The sequence below is a fragment of the Schistocerca piceifrons genome, unplaced genomic scaffold, assembly GCF_021461385.2.
Source record: "Schistocerca piceifrons isolate TAMUIC-IGC-003096 unplaced genomic scaffold, iqSchPice1.1 HiC_scaffold_575, whole genome shotgun sequence".
In the NCBI taxonomy this organism is placed as follows: domain Eukaryota; kingdom Metazoa; phylum Arthropoda; class Insecta; order Orthoptera; family Acrididae; genus Schistocerca; species Schistocerca piceifrons.
In genome coordinates this window covers 50,390-69,176 of record NW_025728816.1, presented here as the reverse complement: position 1 = coordinate 69,176, position 18,787 = coordinate 50,390, and the positions used below count along the sequence as shown (strand labels likewise).

Sequence of the window (18,787 nt, the reverse complement as noted above, 5' to 3'; positions counted from 1 at the left end):
CGCATTTCCGGTACCGGGAATCGAACCCGGGCCTCCTGGGTGAGAGCCAGGTATCCTAGCCACTGGGTTGATCTTTCCACTCAGTTTTTTATTACAGAGGCCAAGCGGCTCTCTGACCGAACACGCTGAGCTACCGTGCCGGCGACCCACTAGACCACACCGGATAACGACGCCAGGGCTCCTCCAGCGAACACAGCAAGCTATACACAATCTACTTGACGACAACGGCAAAAATTAGCGTTTCCACTTTATAGAACGTCGTGCTCTGGACACATTTCGTGGAGACGAACGCCAGCAATCGTGACACCAAACTGCGCCTGTGAATCCTGTCGTTGCACCACGCACTGTGCTGCTACGACAATTTAAGAAAGAGACGCTCACGGCTTGCCGCGCTGTTTTCGTCGCGGGTAATCAGTGCTACGGCTTCCGAGACAGAAAACATTGGCAGCGGTGGGATTCGAACCCACGCCTCCGAAAAGACTGGTGCCTGAAACCAGCGCCTTAGACCGCTCGGCCACGCTACCTACGCGCCACGGCGGTCACAGGAGCTGCGTTCTTACCCACGAGACCACACCGCAATGGCACAAAAACGAGAAGTAAAAATTGGCAGCGGTGGGATTCGAACCCACGCCTCCGAAGAGACTGGTGCCTTAAACCAGCGCCTTAGACCGCTCGGCCACGCTACCTGCGTCAGTGTTCTTCGCTTTTGTGGAAACAGTGCGCGACACAGCTCCCTGTTCTGCTGCAACTGGCTGCTCATCCATTGCACCTCAAACAACTGCCCTTTTCGAATAGAGATTAACTACACAGGCAGCTGCCCGCGCTCTGGTGCGGCGGCATTGCGTGTTGATAATGAACTGGTAGTGCCACCTGCAGCCTGCGGAACATGAGTGAAAAATGAAGAGGGCACTGTGATTTCAAACACTGAGTCACAATCGTCACTGCAGCGACAGCAAGGCAAAACTTTAAAATTTGCCGTGACCAGGATTCGAACCTGGGTTATTGCGGCCACAACGCAATGTCCTAACCACTAGACGATCACGGCCACGGAAGCACCGCCGAGAGCAGTTCTCGCGACTGCAAGTGGCGATGCACAGCAAAGCTCAGCCCACACACCACTGTGTCTCCCCACAGCTGTGTCAGACGCGGTCTCCATTACATGTATACTGGCAAGCGAACGTGTCTGCGCTGTTAGGACACTAAGCAGTGTGGTTAGCTGCATTCAACCCCCGTGGCAATGTCTTGCAGTCCTCCAGCTCTGTTGACCACAGGTAGGTGCCTCGATAAGAGGTGGATACATGTCGCATCGCTCTCGCCGTCACTTGTCACCACGAATCGTACTTAACGTAGTTTTCTGCAAGCGTCAGTCGAGCTAAGTCGGGACAAGTCGCATAAGAGGAGCAACAAAATGCGCATTTCCGGTACCGGGAATCGAACCCGGGCCTCCTGGGTGAGAGCCAGGTATCCTAGCCACTTTTTTTTTTTTTTTTTTTTTTTTTTTTTTTTTTTTTTTCCACTTCAAAAGAAGTACAGTACTGAAATTAAAATCCTAAAACATGACTATATAATGTAGGCTGCTTACTGAAATAAAGGTTAAAACACGAAAACTTCAGTCCTGGTGTAGAGAAGAAACATACATAAAGGCGGCAAAATCAGAAACAGTATAAAAGAAAATGGCTCACACAGGTGACCTTAGCCAACACCCTCTCTTTCAAATGTCAGGCTAAGCATATTGGCAAAATCATCTCGGAGGCCTGGCAATCGCAAGCGCTGCCAGTAAGCAGTAAGCATGTACTGCCGAAACGCTAGGTGTCCATCCTCTTCATGACAACTGTTGACAAAATGTACGAAATGGCCAATCAGCCACATGACGGTATGGAGCTTCGTCCGCGGAAAAAAGGAAGAATCGGGCCGGACGATGATGTCAATAGTATAAGCGGCTTCAGCAGACCTAGTGACAAAAGCAAGTTGTTTCCTGAGCCAACGCCAATTAGCAAGGTGCCCACAGCAGGTGAATCGATGTTCAAGGGTATCCAGGAGACCACACCGAGTACAGGTGTCCGTGTCAGAAAGACCAATACGGTGCAGTCGTACATTGGTGGGAACCAAATTATTTATTACCCCATACCACGTGGACGCCACGGCCATAGAGTGGATCGGCAGACTAACGTTCTTCCAGACGTTCCTCCAGGACACGGATGGAGACGCCAGTTCTATTGGATTGGGACTGGCCAGCCCCTCCCAGCGGGCAATCAAGCTCTTGGTTGTTGGCACCGGTCGCCGCAAGAAGACGTCACCGAGGTAACTCACCGCAATGTAAAATTCCCGAATGTGTTTCAACTTAAAATTTAGGCGTCCGACATCGACAGGTGGAGCAAGGCTCACCGGACGCACAACAGTAAAAAGCCTGGATGTAATTGAAGTCACTTCTTGCGTAACAATTAGAGTCGTTCGGCGGACGTACAAAGCAGACGCCTTGCGAGTAATGTCAGAGAGGCCCAAGCCTCCGGAGAGACGCGGTTTCGTCATTACCTCGTAACGTAACTTGAATAGATGGCCCTTCCATATAAACCTGCTAGACAATTGGCGCAACCTTTTCGCCACCATCATGGGAAGTGGGAACAGCTGAGCAACATAATAAGCTTTACATAGGACGTAGGTGTCTAAAATTCTGACTTTTTGCAAAATGGTAGCAGAGCGCTGCTCATGGACCACCAGAGCCCCCTGTATCTTCTCGGTGACAGATTTCCAATTGAGAGCCGCCATTTTTAGAGGACACCGATCAATGATAATCCCCAAGGACGTATGGCGATCGACAAAAGTGGCCCAAGGGACGTCAGCATCGCGAAATCCTCGAATATCAAGGAACTTACATTTACCCTGATTGAGACGCGCTCCAGAGACACGACAGTATGCATCAACTGCCCCTTTCAACAACGGAATATCATCTCGTTGACGGAGGAGAACAACGACATCATCCGCATATGCCTTAACCGAGAGCTTCCCACCAGAGAGGGACATACCCTGAAGCTTGAGAGCAATAGTCCGAAGCAGCGGTTCCAGGGACAAAACGAATAAAGACATAGAGAGCGGACTACCCTGAGGCACTCCGCGGCGGATAGCAATGGGCGGCGTCAGCTGCCCATTGACTGACACCCGAGCTGTTATTCCCCTGTACAAATTGCCAAGAACACCACGTGATGAAGCGTTAAAACCTATTGTACCTAAAACACGATCTAAAAACACATGACTGACGTGATCAAAAGCCTTATAAAAATCAAGGAAGGCAAAGGCACAATGTACGTTTGTAACCGCCGCAACCGAGACAACATCCCGATATTCGGCTACTGGTGTCAGAATAGATCTATCATGAAAACAACATTGATGTGCACCAATCACACCCCGAAGCAGAGAAGACAGCCGGCTATTGAGCGCTCTAGCAGCTGTCTTATAGTCAAAATTCAGCAATGTGAGCGGACGAAGATTGGCAGCAGATAAACGACCAGAGGACTTCGGAATTAAAACAATTTTCCCTACTTTAAAATCGGCAGGCACATCCATCCCTCTGACAATCTCATTTAAAATCTGCGTAAAAATGCCACCCACAAGAGGCCAAAAACGGAGATAAAATTCTTTAGGCAGGCCGTCTGGACCCGGCGATTTACTGGACGGAGAGCGAGCAATAAAATCGAAAACATCATCTACCTGGAACTCCCGGAGAAATTCGCCGTTCGCGTCAGGCGCGATCGTCGCAGTTAGATCCCCAAAGACATCATCCGAAAGAGACTCACCAGAATCATCGGCAGAATAGAGACTAGCGTAATACTGATGAAGAGCACGAACCATTTCCTCCTGTGCACTAAGCTGTCGCCCATCATCCACCGTAAGAGAAGAGATGAAGGAGCGACGACGACGAGTCTGATGCCGTAGCAGGTGGTACAAGGATGTCAGTTCACCTTCAACAAGAGAGTGAGGTTTCGACTTAACTCGCAGACCATCCATCTGTCGTCGTTTAAGGCTCAAGAGCTTGGCTTTAATACGACGAACATCATGGATCCGCAGTGGAGAGGTACCCGCCGCGTCATATAGTTCACGCAGGACAGAGTAGTAATATTCATACGTGTTCTTAAAATCACGCGTCCTAGCAGCACAGTAGAAAATCAAAGTCTGACGAATCTTGGGCTTGGCAAACGCAGTCCACCAAACCAGCAAGGAGGGGTATCGCGGGACAGAGCGAAGACATCGCTCCCACACGCCACTTATAACATCATCCATAGCACTGTCGGCAAGGTGGGAAACATTTAACATCCACTGGGAACGATAAAGTTTTGCAGGTTGGCGACTAAGATTTACAGTTGCAGTAAAAGCACAATGGTCAGAAAAACTAGTAGGAATAACATCGACAGAAAGAATTTTATCACATAAAAAATCAGATAAATAGAATCTGTCGAGTCTACTGCATGAGGACGCGGTAAAAAAAACGTATATTTCACCAGGGTTGGATATTTGTGTTCCCAAACATCACGCAGATGCATCGTACGAACTAAGTCATGTAAATCACGGCAATAATTAAAATTGGGGGACTGGTCTGCAGGGCGTAAAACACAATTAAAATCGCCTCCGAGCAGGAGACTCCGAGGACTCTGGCGCAAAAGATAAATAAGCTCTTCTTTATAAAAGCGCGATCGAGCCACAGTGTGACCCGAACCAGAGGGGGCATACAAAACAACGAGGCGGAGATCAAAAAGACGACAACCAATCCCACGGCCAGAGTCAAGGAATTCAATGTCAGTAATAGGAATGCCCTCTCGAAAGAAAAGAGCAGTTCCTGTTGAATATTCCGGCGCGACATTAAAAACAGTTTGAAATCCAGGTAGAGAGAGATCAGAAAACAACACTTCCTGCAAAAACACTACGTCCGCACAGGCGTCGTAAATAAACTGCCGCAAAGAGGCAATGCGAACGTCGGACTCAATACGGTTAACATTTAAGGTAAGAAAGGTGTATGCTTGAACCATAGAGAGAAAAGCGAGAAAACAAATCACCTACACCGATGCACCAGCGTCACAGTCCATAGCAGGGGTGACGGAGGCATCCGAGGGAGGGGGACTGCTACCCCGTTCCGCGGATCCCTTACGTTTCGGTTTTTTACGAACAGCATTAACGTTCGGCTGAACGCGTAACTTGCGTCGGCTGACGGGCAAGGAAACTTCAGCCGCCGGTGACGTAGGAGGGTCAAGTTCTGTATCCGACACCACCCGCGCCGGTCCACATGCGGGATCCGGGGTCGCGGGGGAAACATCCGACAAAACGGAATGGTCAACACCTGCACTAGCTTCCGGCAAACATGGACTGCACGGAGGCGAAACGTGAGCAGGAAGGTCCGAGGCCGCAGAGTTGGAAAGAAGCGGAGCAGCTCCGCTGGCAGAGGTATGGGGCAGCGAAGCAGGAAGTTGTCGCGGCTCCACTTGTTGTGACATCGAAGTCGGTTCGGAAGACGGCGCCAACAGGCCCGACCGACGACCCGACTCGAGAGAAGCTGCGTCGGAGGCCGGAGGGGCGCCAGCAGCCGCCACCGGAACCGCTACCTCAGGAGGGCAGGGAGCAGCTACAGTACACAGTGGCTCGGAGGATGCCGGTCGCTCGGACTGGGGCATCTCAGGGAGATCCTCATCCGTACTATTTCCATCGTGTGGGCGACGCCTCTTATTATTCAAAAGTGGCACACCCACCTGAGGGACAGACGGAACAACATCAGATTTAGCACGCAAAGGAGGAAATTCTGTATCAGGGGTGCGCAAAACCTGTGGCGGGGCGCTACTACCACTGGACTGTGCTACACCAAGAGCAGAACCACCTGCAACGAGGTCAGCGACCGTTAACTTGCGACGCTGTTCGAGAGAATTTTTTAAAACAAAAACTCTCCGCGGACAGTCGGTACGCACGTGACCACTTTCATTGCACAAAAAACAGGTGCCAACCTGACCACTATATGTTACATGGACACGATATCCACCGATCTGCAGGTGAGATGGAATATTCTGCTTAACGTGCATTTCGACTGAACGAATACCACTGTAACATTGCAGGCGATGTTGGCTTGACCAGCGTTCAAGGCGAATGCTCTTTACATCACCATACTTCTGTAGACCCTCCTTAAGATAGACATTATCCACCTCCGGTGGAAGGTTGTAAACACGAACATTGGTATACGTGATGGAAGCATTGGAAAGCAGCACGGTACTTACAGAATCATCCCGATGCCGAAAGAGAACTTGATGACCATATTTAGAAAGAATTTTATCAACCTGAAGTGGGTCCATAAACTTAACAAAGAAAACATACAGTTCGGTATCAAAATAAGCAGTGTGCACCTGATCCGAATGAACACCAAAGGTATCTACCAACCAATCATGTATCTCAAGAGAACTAGGTTGCACATGGCGGGTTGACTTGTCAAAAGCAAAACTAACTGTAGCCTGACGAGGAATAACCTGGGACGACATTTTCAAAATATGCGGTCGAAACCGCTACACAAAAAACACTGAAATAAGGACAGAAAGTAACACAAGGTACGAAACAACGACGGAGAAATACTCTCAGAAGTTGCAACACAACACGTAACAAAAACGATAGTCCACTATACGTAACGCTACGGCGGAGCGGAAGACTAGGCACGTCCACACTGCACGGCGTCTAAAGCGGAACTATAGACCACACCGGATAACGACGCCAGGGCTCCTCCAGCGAACACAGCAAGCTATACACAATCTACTTGACGACAACGGCAAAAATTAGCGTTTCCACTTTATAGAACGTCGTGCTCTGGACACATTTCGTGGAGACGAACGCCAGCAATCGTGACACCAAACTGCGCCTGTGAATCCTGTCGTTGCACCACGCACTGTGCTGCTACGACAATTTAAGAAAGAGACGCTCACGGCTTGCCGCGCTGTTTTCGTCGCGGGTAATCAGTGCTACGGCTTCCGAGACAGAAAACATTGGCAGCGGTGGGATTCGAACCCACGCCTCCGAAAAGACTGGTGCCTGAAACCAGCGCCTTAGACCGCTCGGCCACGCTACCTACGCGCCACGGCGGTCACAGGAGCTGCGTTCTTACCCACGAGACCACACCGCAATGGCACAAAAACGAGAAGTAAAAATTGGCAGCGGTGGGATTCGAACCCACGCCTCCGAAGAGACTGGTGCCTTAAACCAGCGCCTTAGACCGCTCGGCCACGCTACCTGCGTCAGTGTTCTTCGCTTTTGTGGAAACAGTGCGCGACACAGCTCCCTGTTCTGCTGCAACTGGCTGCTCATCCATTGCACCTCAAACAACTGCCCTTTTCGAATAGAGATTAACTACACAGGCAGCTGCCCGCGCTCTGGTGCGGCGGCATTGCGTGTTGATAATGAACTGGTAGTGCCACCTGCAGCCTGCGGAACATGAGTGAAAAATGAAGAGGGCACTGTGATTTCAAACACTGAGTCACAATCGTCACTGCAGCGACAGCAAGGCAAAACTTTAAAATTTGCCGTGACCAGGATTCGAACCTGGGTTATTGCGGCCACAACGCAATGTCCTAACCACTAGACGATCACGGCCACGGAAGCACCGCCGAGAGCAGTTCTCGCGACTGCAAGTGGCGATGCACAGCAAAGCTCAGCCCACACACCACTGTGTCTCCCCACAGCTGTGTCAGACGCGGTCTCCATTACATGTATACTGGCAAGCGAACGTGTCTGCGCTGTTAGGACACTAAGCAGTGTGGTTAGCTGCATTCAACCCCCGTGGCAATGTCTTGCAGTCCTCCAGCTCTGTTGACCACAGGTAGGTGCCTCGATAAGAGGTGGATACATGTCGCATCGCTCTCGCCGTCACTTGTCACCACGAATCGTACTTAACGTAGTTTTCTGCAAGCGTCAGCGGAGCGTCAGTCGAGCTAAGTCGGGACAAGTCGCATAAGAGGAGCAACAAAATGCGCATTTCCGGTACCGGGAATCGAACCCGGGCCTCCTGGGTGAGAGCCAGGTATCCTAGCCACTAGACCACACCGGATAACGACGCCAGGGCTCCTCCTGCGAACACAGCAAGCTATACACAATCTACTTGACGACAACGGCAAAAATTAGCGTTTCCACTTTATAGAACGTCGTGCTCTGGACACATTTCGTGGAGACGAACGCCAGCAATCGTGACACCAAACTGCGCCTGTGAATCCTGTCGTTGCACCACGCACTGTGCTGCTACGACAATTTAAGAAAGAGACGCTCACGGCTTGCCGCGCTGTTTTCGTCGCGGGTAATCAGTGCTACGGCTTCCGAGACAGAAAACATTGGCAGCGGTGGGATTCGAACCCACGCCTCCGAAGAGACTGGTGCCTGAAACCAGCGCCTTAGACCGCTCGGCCACGCTACCTACGCGCCACGGCGGTCACAGGAGCTGCGTTCTTACCCACGAGACCACACCGCAATGGCACAAAAACGAGAAGTAAAAATTGGCAGCGGTGGGATTCGAACCCACGCCTCCGAAGAGACTGGTGCCTTAAACCAGCGCCTTAGACCGCTCGGCCACGCTACCTGCGTCAGTGTTCTTCGCTTTTGTGGAAACAGTGCGCGACACAGCTCCCTGTTCTGCTGCAACTGGCTGCTCATCCATTGCACCTCAAACAACTGCCCTTTTCGAATAGAGATTAACTACACAGGCAGCTGCCCGCGCTCTGGTGCGGCGGCATTGCGTGTTGATAATGAACTGGTAGTGCCACCTGCAGCCTGCGGAACATGAGTGAAAAATGAAGAGGGCACTGTGATTTCAAACACTGAGTCACAATCGTCACTGCAGCGACAGCAAGGCAAAACTTTAAAATTTGCCGTGACCAGGATTCGAACCTGGGTTATTGCGGCCACAACGCAATGTCCTAACCACTAGACGATCACGGCCACGGAAGCACCGCCGAGAGCAGTTCTCGCGACTGCAAGTGGCGATGCACAGCAAAGCTCAGCCCACACACCACTGTGTCTCCCCACAGCTGTGTCAGACGCGGTCTCCATTACATGTATACTGGCAAGCGAACGTGTCTGCGCTGTTAGGACACTAAGCAGTGTGGTTAGCTGCATTCAACCCCCGTGGCAATGTCTTGCAGTCCTCCAGCTCTGTTGACCACAGGTAGGTGCCTCGATAAGAGGTGGATACATGTCGCATCGCTCTCGCCGTCACTTGTCACCACGAATCGTACTTAACGTAGTTTTCTGCAAGCGTCAGCGGAGCGTCAGTCGAGCTAAGTCGGGACAAGTCGCATAAGAGGAGCAACAAAATGCGCATTTCCGGTACCGGGAATCGAACCCGGGCCTCCTGGGTGAGAGCCAGGTATCCTAGCCACTAGACCACACCGGATAACGACGCCAGGGCTCCTCCTGCGAACACAGCAAGCTATACACAATCTACTTGACGACAACGGCAAAAATTAGCGTTTCCACTTTATAGAACGTCGTGCTCTGGACACATTTCGTGGAGACGAACGCCAGCAATCGTGACACCAAACTGCGCCTGTGAATCCTGTCGTTGCACCACGCACTGTGCTGCTACGACAATTTAAGAAAGAGACGCTCACGGCTTGCCGCGCTGTTTTCGTCGCGGGTAATCAGTGCTACGGCTTCCGAGACAGAAAACATTGGCAGCGGTGGGATTCGAACCCACGCCTCCGAAGAGACTGGTGCCTGAAACCAGCGCCTTAGACCGCTCGGCCACGCTACCTACGCGCCACGGCGGTCACAGGAGCTGCGTTCTTACCCACGAGACCACACCGCAATGGCACAAAAACGAGAAGTAAAAATTGGCAGCGGTGGGATTCGAACCCACGCCTCCGAAGAGACTGGTGCCTTAAACCAGCGCCTTAGACCGCTCGGCCACGCTACCTGCGTCAGTGTTCTTCGCTTTTGTGGAAACAGTGCGCGACACAGCTCCCTGTTCTGCTGCAACTGGCTGCTCATCCATTGCACCTCAAACAACTGCCCTTTTCGAATAGAGATTAACTACACAGGCAGCTGCCCGCGCTCTGGTGCGGCGGCATTGCGTGTTGATAATGAACTGGTAGTGCCACCTGCAGCCTGCGGAACATGAGTGAAAAATGAAGAGGGCACTGTGATTTCAAACACTGAGTCACAATCGTCACTGCAGCGACAGCAAGGCAAAACTTTAAAATTTGCCGTGACCAGGATTCGAACCTGGGTTATTGCGGCCACAACGCAATGTCCTAACCACTAGACGATCACGGCCACGGAAGCACCGCCGAGAGCAGTTCTCGCGACTGCAAGTGGCGATGCACAGCAAAGCTCAGCCCACACACCACTGTGTCTCCCCACAGCTGTGTCAGACGCGGTCTCCATTACATGTATACTGGCAAGCGAACGTGTCTGCGCTGTTAGGACACTAAGCAGTGTGGTTAGCTGCATTCAACCCCCGTGGCAATGTCTTGCAGTCCTCCAGCTCTGTTGACCACAGGTAGGTGCCTCGATAAGAGGTGGATACATGTCGCATCGCTCTCGCCGTCACTTGTCACCACGAATCGTACTTAACGTAGTTTTCTGCAAGCGTCAGTCGAGCTAAGTCGGGACAAGTCGCATAAGAGGAGCAACAAAATGCGCATTTCCGGTACCGGGAATCGAACCCGGGCCTCCTGGGTGAGAGCCAGGTATCCTAGCCACTAGACCACACCGGATAACGACGCCAGGGCTCCTCCAGCGAACACAGCAAGCTATACACAATCTACTTGACGACAACGGCAAAAATTAGCGTTTCCACTTTATAGAACGTCGTGCTCTGGACACATTTCGTGGAGACGAACGCCAGCAATCGTGACACCAAACTGCGCCTGTGAATCCTGTCGTTGCACCACGCACTGTGCTGCTACGACAATTTAAGAAAGAGACGCTCACGGCTTGCCGCGCTGTTTTCGTCGCGGGTAATCAGTGCTACGGCTTCCGAGACAGAAAACATTGGCAGCGGTGGGATTCGAACCCACGCCTCCGAAAAGACTGGTGCCTGAAACCAGCGCCTTAGACCGCTCGGCCACGCTACCTACGCGCCACGGCGGTCACAGGAGCTGCGTTCTTACCCACGAGACCACACCGCAATGGCACAAAAACGAGAAGTAAAAATTGGCAGCGGTGGGATTCGAACCCACGCCTCCGAAGAGACTGGTGCCTTAAACCAGCGCCTTAGACCGCTCGGCCACGCTACCTGCGTCAGTGTTCTTCGCTTTTGTGGAAACAGTGCGCGACACAGCTCCCTGTTCTGCTGCAACTGGCTGCTCATCCATTGCACCTCAAACAACTGCCCTTTTCGAATAGAGATTAACTACACAGGCAGCTGCCCGCGCTCTGGTGCGGCGGCATTGCGTGTTGATAATGAACTGGTAGTGCCACCTGCAGCCTGCGGAACATGAGTGAAAAATGAAGAGGGCACTGTGATTTCAAACACTGAGTCACAATCGTCACTGCAGCGACAGCAAGGCAAAACTTTAAAATTTGCCGTGACCAGGATTCGAACCTGGGTTATTGCGGCCACAACGCAATGTCCTAACCACTAGACGATCACGGCCACGGAAGCACCGCCGAGAGCAGTTCTCGCGACTGCAAGTGGCGATGCACAGCAAAGCTCAGCCCACACACCACTGTGTCTCCCCACAGCTGTGTCAGACGCGGTCTCCATTACATGTATACTGGCAAGCGAACGTGTCTGCGCTGTTAGGACACTAAGCAGTGTGGTTAGCTGCATTCAACCCCCGTGGCAATGTCTTGCAGTCCTCCAGCTCTGTTGACCACAGGTAGGTGCCTCGATAAGAGGTGGATACATGTCGCATCGCTCTCGCCGTCACTTGTCACCACGAATCGTACTTAACGTAGTTTTCTGCAAGCGTCAGCGGAGCGTCAGTCGAGCTAAGTCGGGACAAGTCGCATAAGAGGAGCAACAAAATGCGCATTTCCGGTACCGGGAATCGAACCCGGGCCTCCTGGGTGAGAGCCAGGTATCCTAGCCACTAGACCACACCGGATAACGACGCCAGGGCTCCTCCTGCGAACACAGCAAGCTATACACAATCTACTTGACGACAACGGCAAAAATTAGCGTTTCCACTTTATAGAACGTCGTGCTCTGGACACATTTCGTGGAGACGAACGCCAGCAATCGTGACACCAAACTGCGCCTGTGAATCCTGTCGTTGCACCACGCACTGTGCTGCTACGACAATTTAAGAAAGAGACGCTCACGGCTTGCCGCGCTGTTTTCGTCGCGGGTAATCAGTGCTACGGCTTCCGAGACAGAAAACATTGGCAGCGGTGGGATTCGAACCCACGCCTCCGAAGAGACTGGTGCCTGAAACCAGCGCCTTAGACCGCTCGGCCACGCTACCTACGCGCCACGGCGGTCACAGGAGCTGCGTTCTTACCCACGAGACCACACCGCAATGGCACAAAAACGAGAAGTAAAAATTGGCAGCGGTGGGATTCGAACCCACGCCTCCGAAGAGACTGGTGCCTTAAACCAGCGCCTTAGACCGCTCGGCCACGCTACCTGCGTCAGTGTTCTTCGCTTTTGTGGAAACAGTGCGCGACACAGCTCCCTGTTCTGCTGCAACTGGCTGCTCATCCATTGCACCTCAAACAACTGCCCTTTTCGAATAGAGATTAACTACACAGGCAGCTGCCCGCGCTCTGGTGCGGCGGCATTGCGTGTTGATAATGAACTGGTAGTGCCACCTGCAGCCTGCGGAACATGAGTGAAAAATGAAGAGGGCACTGTGATTTCAAACACTGAGTCACAATCGTCACTGCAGCGACAGCAAGGCAAAACTTTAAAATTTGCCGTGACCAGGATTCGAACCTGGGTTATTGCGGCCACAACGCAATGTCCTAACCACTAGACGATCACGGCCACGGAAGCACCGCCGAGAGCAGTTCTCGCGACTGCAAGTGGCGATGCACAGCAAAGCTCAGCCCACACACCACTGTGTCTCCCCACAGCTGTGTCAGACGCGGTCTCCATTACATGTATACTGGCAAGCGAACGTGTCTGCGCTGTTAGGACACTAAGCAGTGTGGTTAGCTGCATTCAACCCCCGTGGCAATGTCTTGCAGTCCTCCAGCTCTGTTGACCACAGGTAGGTGCCTCGATAAGAGGTGGATACATGTCGCATCGCTCTCGCCGTCACTTGTCACCACGAATCGTACTTAACGTAGTTTTCTGCAAGCGTCAGTCGAGCTAAGTCGGGACAAGTCGCATAAGAGGAGCAACAAAATGCGCATTTCCGGTACCGGGAATCGAACCCGGGCCTCCTGGGTGAGAGCCAGGTATCCTAGCCACTAGACCACACCGGATAACGACGCCAGGGCTCCTCCAGCGAACACAGCAAGCTATACACAATCTACTTGACGACAACGGCAAAAATTAGCGTTTCCACTTTATAGAACGTCGTGCTCTGGACACATTTCGTGGAGACGAACGCCAGCAATCGTGACACCAAACTGCGCCTGTGAATCCTGTCGTTGCACCACGCACTGTGCTGCTACGACAATTTAAGAAAGAGACGCTCACGGCTTGCCGCGCTGTTTTCGTCGCGGGTAATCAGTGCTACGGCTTCCGAGACAGAAAACATTGGCAGCGGTGGGATTCGAACCCACGCCTCCGAAAAGACTGGTGCCTGAAACCAGCGCCTTAGACCGCTCGGCCACGCTACCTACGCGCCACGGCGGTCACAGGAGCTGCGTTCTTACCCACGAGACCACACCGCAATGGCACAAAAACGAGAAGTAAAAATTGGCAGCGGTGGGATTCGAACCCACGCCTCCGAAGAGACTGGTGCCTTAAACCAGCGCCTTAGACCGCTCGGCCACGCTACCTGCGTCAGTGTTCTTCGCTTTTGTGGAAACAGTGCGCGACACAGCTCCCTGTTCTGCTGCAACTGGCTGCTCATCCATTGCACCTCAAACAACTGCCCTTTTCGAATAGAGATTAACTACACAGGCAGCTGCCCGCGCTCTGGTGCGGCGGCATTGCGTGTTGATAATGAACTGGTAGTGCCACCTGCAGCCTGCGGAACATGAGTGAAAAATGAAGAGGGCACTGTGATTTCAAACACTGAGTCACAATCGTCACTGCAGCGACAGCAAGGCAAAACTTTAAAATTTGCCGTGACCAGGATTCGAACCTGGGTTATTGCGGCCACAACGCAATGTCCTAACCACTAGACGATCACGGCCACGGAAGCACCGCCGAGAGCAGTTCTCGCGACTGCAAGTGGCGATGCACAGCAAAGCTCAGCCCACACACCACTGTGTCTCCCCACAGCTGTGTCAGACGCGGTCTCCATTACATGTATACTGGCAAGCGAACGTGTCTGCGCTGTTAGGACACTAAGCAGTGTGGTTAGCTGCATTCAACCCCCGTGGCAATGTCTTGCAGTCCTCCAGCTCTGTTGACCACAGGTAGGTGCCTCGATAAGAGGTGGATACATGTCGCATCGCTCTCGCCGTCACTTGTCACCACGAATCGTACTTAACGTAGTTTTCTGCAAGCGTCAGCGGAGCGTCAGTCGAGCTAAGTCGGGACAAGTCGCATAAGAGGAGCAACAAAATGCGCATTTCCGGTACCGGGAATCGAACCCGGGCCTCCTGGGTGAGAGCCAGGTATCCTAGCCACTAGACCACACCGGATAACGACGCCAGGGCTCCTCCTGCGAACACAGCAAGCTATACACAATCTACTTGACGACAACGGCAAAAATTAGCGTTTCCACTTTATAGAACGTCGTGCTCTGGACACATTTCGTGGAGACGAACGCCAGCAATCGTGACACCAAACTGCGCCTGTGAATCCTGTCGTTGCACCACGCACTGTGCTGCTACGACAATTTAAGAAAGAGACGCTCACGGCTTGCCGCGCTGTTTTCGTCGCGGGTAATCAGTGCTACGGCTTCCGAGACAGAAAACATTGGCAGCGGTGGGATTCGAACCCACGCCTCCGAAGAGACTGGTGCCTGAAACCAGCGCCTTAGACCGCTCGGCCACGCTACCTACGCGCCACGGCGGTCACAGGAGCTGCGTTCTTACCCACGAGACCACACCGCAATGGCACAAAAACGAGAAGTAAAAATTGGCAGCGGTGGGATTCGAACCCACGCCTCCGAAGAGACTGGTGCCTTAAACCAGCGAATTAGACCGCTCGGCCACGCTACCTGCGTCAGTGTTCTTCGCTTTTGTGGAAACAGTGCGCGACACAGCTCCCTGTTCTGCTGCAACTGGCTGCTCATCCATTGCACCTCAAACAACTGCCCTTTTCGAATAGAGATTAACTACACAGGCAGCTGCCCGCGCTCTGGTGCGGCGGCATTGCGTGTTGATAATGAACTGGTAGTGCCACCTGCAGCCTGCGGAACATGAGTGAAAAATGAAGAGGGCACTGTGATTTCAAACACTGAGTCACAATCGTCACTGCAGCGACAGCAAGGCAAAACTTTAAAATTTGCCGTGACCAGGATTCGAACCTGGGTTATTGCGGCCACAACGCAATGTCCTAACCACTAGACGATCACGGCCACGGAAGCACCGCCGAGAGCAGTTCTCGCGACTGCAAGTGGCGATGCACAGCAAAGCTCAGTCCACACACCACTGTGTCTCCCCACAGCTGTGTCAGACGCGGTCTCCATTACATGTATACTGGCAAGCGAACGTGTCTGCGCTGTTAGGACACTAAGCAGTGTGGTTAGCTGCATTCAACCCCCGTGGCAATGTCTTGCAGTCCTCCAGCTCTGTTGACCACAGGTAGGTGCCTCGATAAGAGGTGGATACATGTCGCATCGCTCTCGCCGTCACTTGTCACCACGAATCGTACTTAACGTAGTTTTCTGCAAGCGTCAGTCGAGCTAAGTCGGGACAAGTCGCATAAGAGGAGCAACAAAATGCGCATTTCCGGTACCGGGAATCGAACCCGGGCCTCCTGGGTGAGAGCCAGGTATCCTAGCCACTAGACCACACCGGATAACGACGCCAGGGCTCCTCCAGCGAACACAGCAAGCTATACACAATCTACTTGACGACAACGGCAAAAATTAGCGTTTCCACTTTATAGAACGTCGTGCTCTGGACACATTTCGTGGAGACGAACGCCAGCAATCGTGACACCAAACTGCGCCTGTGAATCCTGTCGTTGCACCACGCACTGTGCTGCTACGACAATTTAAGAAAGAGACGCTCACGGCTTGCCGCGCTGTTTTCGTCGCGGGTAATCAGTGCTACGGCTTCCGAGACAGAAAACATTGGCAGCGGTGGGATTCGAACCCACGCCTCCGAAAAGACTGGTGCCTGAAACCAGCGCCTTAGACCGCTCGGCCACGCTACCTACGCGCCACGGCGGTCACAGGAGCTGCGTTCTTACCCACGAGACCACACCGCAATGGCACAAAAACGAGAAGTAAAAATTGGCAGCGGTGGGATTCGAACCCACGCCTCCGAAGAGACTGGTGCCTTAAACCAGCGCCTTAGACCGCTCGGCCACGCTACCTGCGTCAGTGTTCTTCGCTTTTGTGGAAACAGTGCGCGACACAGCTCCCTGTTCTGCTGCAACTGGCTGCTCATCCATTGCACCTCAAACAACTGCCCTTTTCGAATAGAGATTAACTACACAGGCAGCTGCCCGCGCTCTGGTGCGGCGGCATTGCGTGTTGATAATGAACTGGTAGTGCCACCTGCAGCCTGCGGAACATGAGTGAAAAATGAAGAGGGCACTGTGATTTCAAACACTGAGTCACAATCGTCACTGCAGCGACAGCAAGGCAAAACTTTAAAATTTGCCGTGACCAGGATTCGAACCTGGGTTATTGCGGCCACAACGCAATGTCCTAACCACTAGACGATCACGGCCACGGAAGCACCGCCGAGAGCAGTTCTCGCGACTGCAAGTGGCGATGCACAGCAAAGCTCAGCCCACACACCACTGTGTCTCCCCACAGCTGTGTCAGACGCGGTCTCCATTACATGTATACTGGCAAGCGAACGTGTCTGCGCTGTTAGGACACTAAGCAGTGTGGTTAGCTGCATTCAACCCCCGTGGCAATTCCTTGCAGTCCTCCAGCTCTGTTGACCACAGGTAGGTGCCTCGATAAGAGGTGGATACATGTCGCATCGCTCTCGCCGTCACTTGTCACCACGAATCGTACTTAACGTAGTTTTCTGCAAGCGTCAGCGGAGCGTCAGTCGAGCTAAGTCGGGACAAGTCGCATAAGAGGAGCAACAAAATGCGCATTTCCGGTACCGGGAATCGAACCCGGGCCTCCTGGGTGAGAGCCAGGTATCCTAGCCACTAGACCACACCGGATAACGACGCCAGGGCTCCTCCTGCGAACACAGCAAGCTATACACAATCTACTTGACGACAACGGCAAAAATTAGCGTTTCCACTTTATAGAACGTCGTGCTCTGGACACATTTCGTGGAGACGAACGCCAGCAATCGTGACACCAAACTGCGCCTGTGAATCCTGTCGTTGCACCACGCACTGTGCTGCTACGACAATTTAAGAAAGAGACGCTCACGGCTTGCCGCGCTGTTTTCGTCGCGGGTAATCAGTGCTACGGCTTCCGAGACAGAAAACATTGGCAGCGGTGGGATTCGAACCCACGCCTCCGAAGAGACTGGTGCCTGAAACCAGCGCCTTAGACCGCTCGGCCACGCTACCTACGCGCCACGGCGGTCACAGGAGCTGCGTTCTTACCCACGAGACCACACCGCAATGGCACAAAAACGAGAAGTAAAAATTGGCAGCGGTGGGATTCGAACCCACGCCTCCGAAGAGACTGGTGCCTTAAACCAGCGCCTTAGACCGCTCGGCCACGCTACCTGCGTCAGTGTTCTTCGCTTTTGTGGAAACAGTGCGCGACACAGCTCCCTGTTCTGCTGCAACTGGCTGCTCATCCATTGCACCTCAAACAACTGCCCTTTTCGAATAGAGATTAACTACACAGGCAGCTGCCCGCGCTCTGGTGCGGCGGCATTGCGTGTTGATAATGAACTGGTAGTGCCACCTGCAGCCTGCGGAACATGAGTGAAAAATGAAGAGGGCACTGTGATTTCAAACACTGAGTCACAATCGTCACTGCAGCGACAGCAAGGCAAAACTTTAAAATTTGCCGTGACCAGGATTCGAACCTGGGTTATTGCGGCCACAACGCAATGTCCTAACCACTAGACGATCACGGCCACGGAAGCACCGCCGAGAGCAGTTCTCGCGACTGCAAGTGGCGATGCACAGCAAAGCTCAGCCCACACACCACTGTGTCTCCCCACAGCTGTGTCAGACGCGGTCTCCATTACATGTATACTGGCAAGCGAACGTGTCTGCGCTGTTAGGACACTAAGCAGTGTGGTTAGCTGCATTCAACCCCCGTGGCAATGTCTTGCAGTCCTCCAGCTCTGTTGACCACAGGTAGGTGCCTCGATAAGAGGTGGATACATGTCGCATCGCTCTCGCCGTCACTTGTCACCACGAATCGTACTTAACGTAGTTTTCTGCAAGCGTCAGTCGAGCTAAGTCGGGACAAGTCGCATAAGAGGAGCAACAAAATGCGCATTTCCGGTACCGGGAATCGAACCCGGGCCTCCTGGGTGAGAGCCAGGTATCCTAGCCACTAGACCACACCGGATAACGACGCCAGGGCTCCTCCAGCGAACACAGCAAGCTATACACAATCTACTTGACGACAACGGCAAAAATTAGCGTTTCCACTTTATAGAA

General features: G+C 52.7%; 38 non-coding genes across 38 annotated transcripts; all 38 read right to left on the bottom strand.

The window, feature by feature from the left end:
* Positions 1 to 442: 442 nt before the first annotated feature.
* Positions 443 to 524, bottom strand: Trnal-cag. The gene has a single exon. It is a non-coding gene; the product is annotated as a tRNA-Leu (tRNA).
* An 80-nt stretch (positions 525 to 604) lies between these two features.
* Positions 605 to 686, bottom strand: Trnal-aag. The gene has a single exon. It is a non-coding gene; the product is annotated as a tRNA-Leu (tRNA).
* Positions 687 to 973: 287 nt separating this feature from the next.
* On the bottom strand, positions 974 to 1,045 carry Trnah-gug. Its single transcript has one exon. It is a non-coding gene; the product is annotated as a tRNA-His (tRNA).
* Positions 1,046 to 7,002: 5,957 nt separating this feature from the next.
* Positions 7,003 to 7,084, bottom strand: Trnal-cag. The gene has a single exon. It is a non-coding gene; the product is annotated as a tRNA-Leu (tRNA).
* An 80-nt stretch (positions 7,085 to 7,164) lies between these two features.
* Positions 7,165 to 7,246, bottom strand: Trnal-aag. Its single transcript has one exon. It is a non-coding gene; the product is annotated as a tRNA-Leu (tRNA).
* Positions 7,247 to 7,533: 287 nt separating this feature from the next.
* Trnah-gug lies at positions 7,534 to 7,605 on the bottom strand. The gene has a single exon. It is a non-coding gene; the product is annotated as a tRNA-His (tRNA).
* Positions 7,606 to 7,987: 382 nt separating this feature from the next.
* On the bottom strand, positions 7,988 to 8,059 carry Trnae-cuc. The gene has a single exon. It is a non-coding gene; the product is annotated as a tRNA-Glu (tRNA).
* A 278-nt stretch (positions 8,060 to 8,337) lies between these two features.
* Positions 8,338 to 8,419, bottom strand: Trnal-cag. Its single transcript has one exon. It is a non-coding gene; the product is annotated as a tRNA-Leu (tRNA).
* Positions 8,420 to 8,499: 80 nt separating this feature from the next.
* On the bottom strand, positions 8,500 to 8,581 carry Trnal-aag. Its single transcript has one exon. It is a non-coding gene; the product is annotated as a tRNA-Leu (tRNA).
* Positions 8,582 to 8,868: 287 nt separating this feature from the next.
* On the bottom strand, positions 8,869 to 8,940 carry Trnah-gug. Its single transcript has one exon. It is a non-coding gene; the product is annotated as a tRNA-His (tRNA).
* Positions 8,941 to 9,322: 382 nt separating this feature from the next.
* On the bottom strand, positions 9,323 to 9,394 carry Trnae-cuc. The gene has a single exon. It is a non-coding gene; the product is annotated as a tRNA-Glu (tRNA).
* Positions 9,395 to 9,672: 278 nt separating this feature from the next.
* On the bottom strand, positions 9,673 to 9,754 carry Trnal-cag. The gene has a single exon. It is a non-coding gene; the product is annotated as a tRNA-Leu (tRNA).
* Positions 9,755 to 9,834: 80 nt separating this feature from the next.
* Positions 9,835 to 9,916, bottom strand: Trnal-aag. Its single transcript has one exon. It is a non-coding gene; the product is annotated as a tRNA-Leu (tRNA).
* A 287-nt stretch (positions 9,917 to 10,203) lies between these two features.
* On the bottom strand, positions 10,204 to 10,275 carry Trnah-gug. Its single transcript has one exon. It is a non-coding gene; the product is annotated as a tRNA-His (tRNA).
* A 371-nt stretch (positions 10,276 to 10,646) lies between these two features.
* Positions 10,647 to 10,718, bottom strand: Trnae-cuc. The gene has a single exon. It is a non-coding gene; the product is annotated as a tRNA-Glu (tRNA).
* Positions 10,719 to 10,996: 278 nt separating this feature from the next.
* Trnal-cag lies at positions 10,997 to 11,078 on the bottom strand. The gene has a single exon. It is a non-coding gene; the product is annotated as a tRNA-Leu (tRNA).
* An 80-nt stretch (positions 11,079 to 11,158) lies between these two features.
* Positions 11,159 to 11,240, bottom strand: Trnal-aag. Its single transcript has one exon. It is a non-coding gene; the product is annotated as a tRNA-Leu (tRNA).
* A 287-nt stretch (positions 11,241 to 11,527) lies between these two features.
* On the bottom strand, positions 11,528 to 11,599 carry Trnah-gug. The gene has a single exon. It is a non-coding gene; the product is annotated as a tRNA-His (tRNA).
* Positions 11,600 to 11,981: 382 nt separating this feature from the next.
* Positions 11,982 to 12,053, bottom strand: Trnae-cuc. Its single transcript has one exon. It is a non-coding gene; the product is annotated as a tRNA-Glu (tRNA).
* Positions 12,054 to 12,331: 278 nt separating this feature from the next.
* Positions 12,332 to 12,413, bottom strand: Trnal-cag. The gene has a single exon. It is a non-coding gene; the product is annotated as a tRNA-Leu (tRNA).
* An 80-nt stretch (positions 12,414 to 12,493) lies between these two features.
* Trnal-aag lies at positions 12,494 to 12,575 on the bottom strand. The gene has a single exon. It is a non-coding gene; the product is annotated as a tRNA-Leu (tRNA).
* Positions 12,576 to 12,862: 287 nt separating this feature from the next.
* Positions 12,863 to 12,934, bottom strand: Trnah-gug. Its single transcript has one exon. It is a non-coding gene; the product is annotated as a tRNA-His (tRNA).
* A 371-nt stretch (positions 12,935 to 13,305) lies between these two features.
* On the bottom strand, positions 13,306 to 13,377 carry Trnae-cuc. Its single transcript has one exon. It is a non-coding gene; the product is annotated as a tRNA-Glu (tRNA).
* Positions 13,378 to 13,655: 278 nt separating this feature from the next.
* On the bottom strand, positions 13,656 to 13,737 carry Trnal-cag. The gene has a single exon. It is a non-coding gene; the product is annotated as a tRNA-Leu (tRNA).
* Positions 13,738 to 13,817: 80 nt separating this feature from the next.
* Positions 13,818 to 13,899, bottom strand: Trnal-aag. Its single transcript has one exon. It is a non-coding gene; the product is annotated as a tRNA-Leu (tRNA).
* Positions 13,900 to 14,186: 287 nt separating this feature from the next.
* Positions 14,187 to 14,258, bottom strand: Trnah-gug. Its single transcript has one exon. It is a non-coding gene; the product is annotated as a tRNA-His (tRNA).
* A 382-nt stretch (positions 14,259 to 14,640) lies between these two features.
* On the bottom strand, positions 14,641 to 14,712 carry Trnae-cuc. The gene has a single exon. It is a non-coding gene; the product is annotated as a tRNA-Glu (tRNA).
* A 278-nt stretch (positions 14,713 to 14,990) lies between these two features.
* Positions 14,991 to 15,072, bottom strand: Trnal-cag. The gene has a single exon. It is a non-coding gene; the product is annotated as a tRNA-Leu (tRNA).
* Positions 15,073 to 15,521: 449 nt separating this feature from the next.
* Trnah-gug lies at positions 15,522 to 15,593 on the bottom strand. The gene has a single exon. It is a non-coding gene; the product is annotated as a tRNA-His (tRNA).
* Positions 15,594 to 15,964: 371 nt separating this feature from the next.
* Positions 15,965 to 16,036, bottom strand: Trnae-cuc. The gene has a single exon. It is a non-coding gene; the product is annotated as a tRNA-Glu (tRNA).
* A 278-nt stretch (positions 16,037 to 16,314) lies between these two features.
* Trnal-cag lies at positions 16,315 to 16,396 on the bottom strand. Its single transcript has one exon. It is a non-coding gene; the product is annotated as a tRNA-Leu (tRNA).
* An 80-nt stretch (positions 16,397 to 16,476) lies between these two features.
* Trnal-aag lies at positions 16,477 to 16,558 on the bottom strand. The gene has a single exon. It is a non-coding gene; the product is annotated as a tRNA-Leu (tRNA).
* Positions 16,559 to 16,845: 287 nt separating this feature from the next.
* On the bottom strand, positions 16,846 to 16,917 carry Trnah-gug. Its single transcript has one exon. It is a non-coding gene; the product is annotated as a tRNA-His (tRNA).
* A 382-nt stretch (positions 16,918 to 17,299) lies between these two features.
* On the bottom strand, positions 17,300 to 17,371 carry Trnae-cuc. Its single transcript has one exon. It is a non-coding gene; the product is annotated as a tRNA-Glu (tRNA).
* Positions 17,372 to 17,649: 278 nt separating this feature from the next.
* Trnal-cag lies at positions 17,650 to 17,731 on the bottom strand. Its single transcript has one exon. It is a non-coding gene; the product is annotated as a tRNA-Leu (tRNA).
* Positions 17,732 to 17,811: 80 nt separating this feature from the next.
* Trnal-aag lies at positions 17,812 to 17,893 on the bottom strand. The gene has a single exon. It is a non-coding gene; the product is annotated as a tRNA-Leu (tRNA).
* A 287-nt stretch (positions 17,894 to 18,180) lies between these two features.
* Positions 18,181 to 18,252, bottom strand: Trnah-gug. Its single transcript has one exon. It is a non-coding gene; the product is annotated as a tRNA-His (tRNA).
* Positions 18,253 to 18,623: 371 nt separating this feature from the next.
* Positions 18,624 to 18,695, bottom strand: Trnae-cuc. Its single transcript has one exon. It is a non-coding gene; the product is annotated as a tRNA-Glu (tRNA).
* Positions 18,696 to 18,787: the final 92 nt, after the last annotated feature.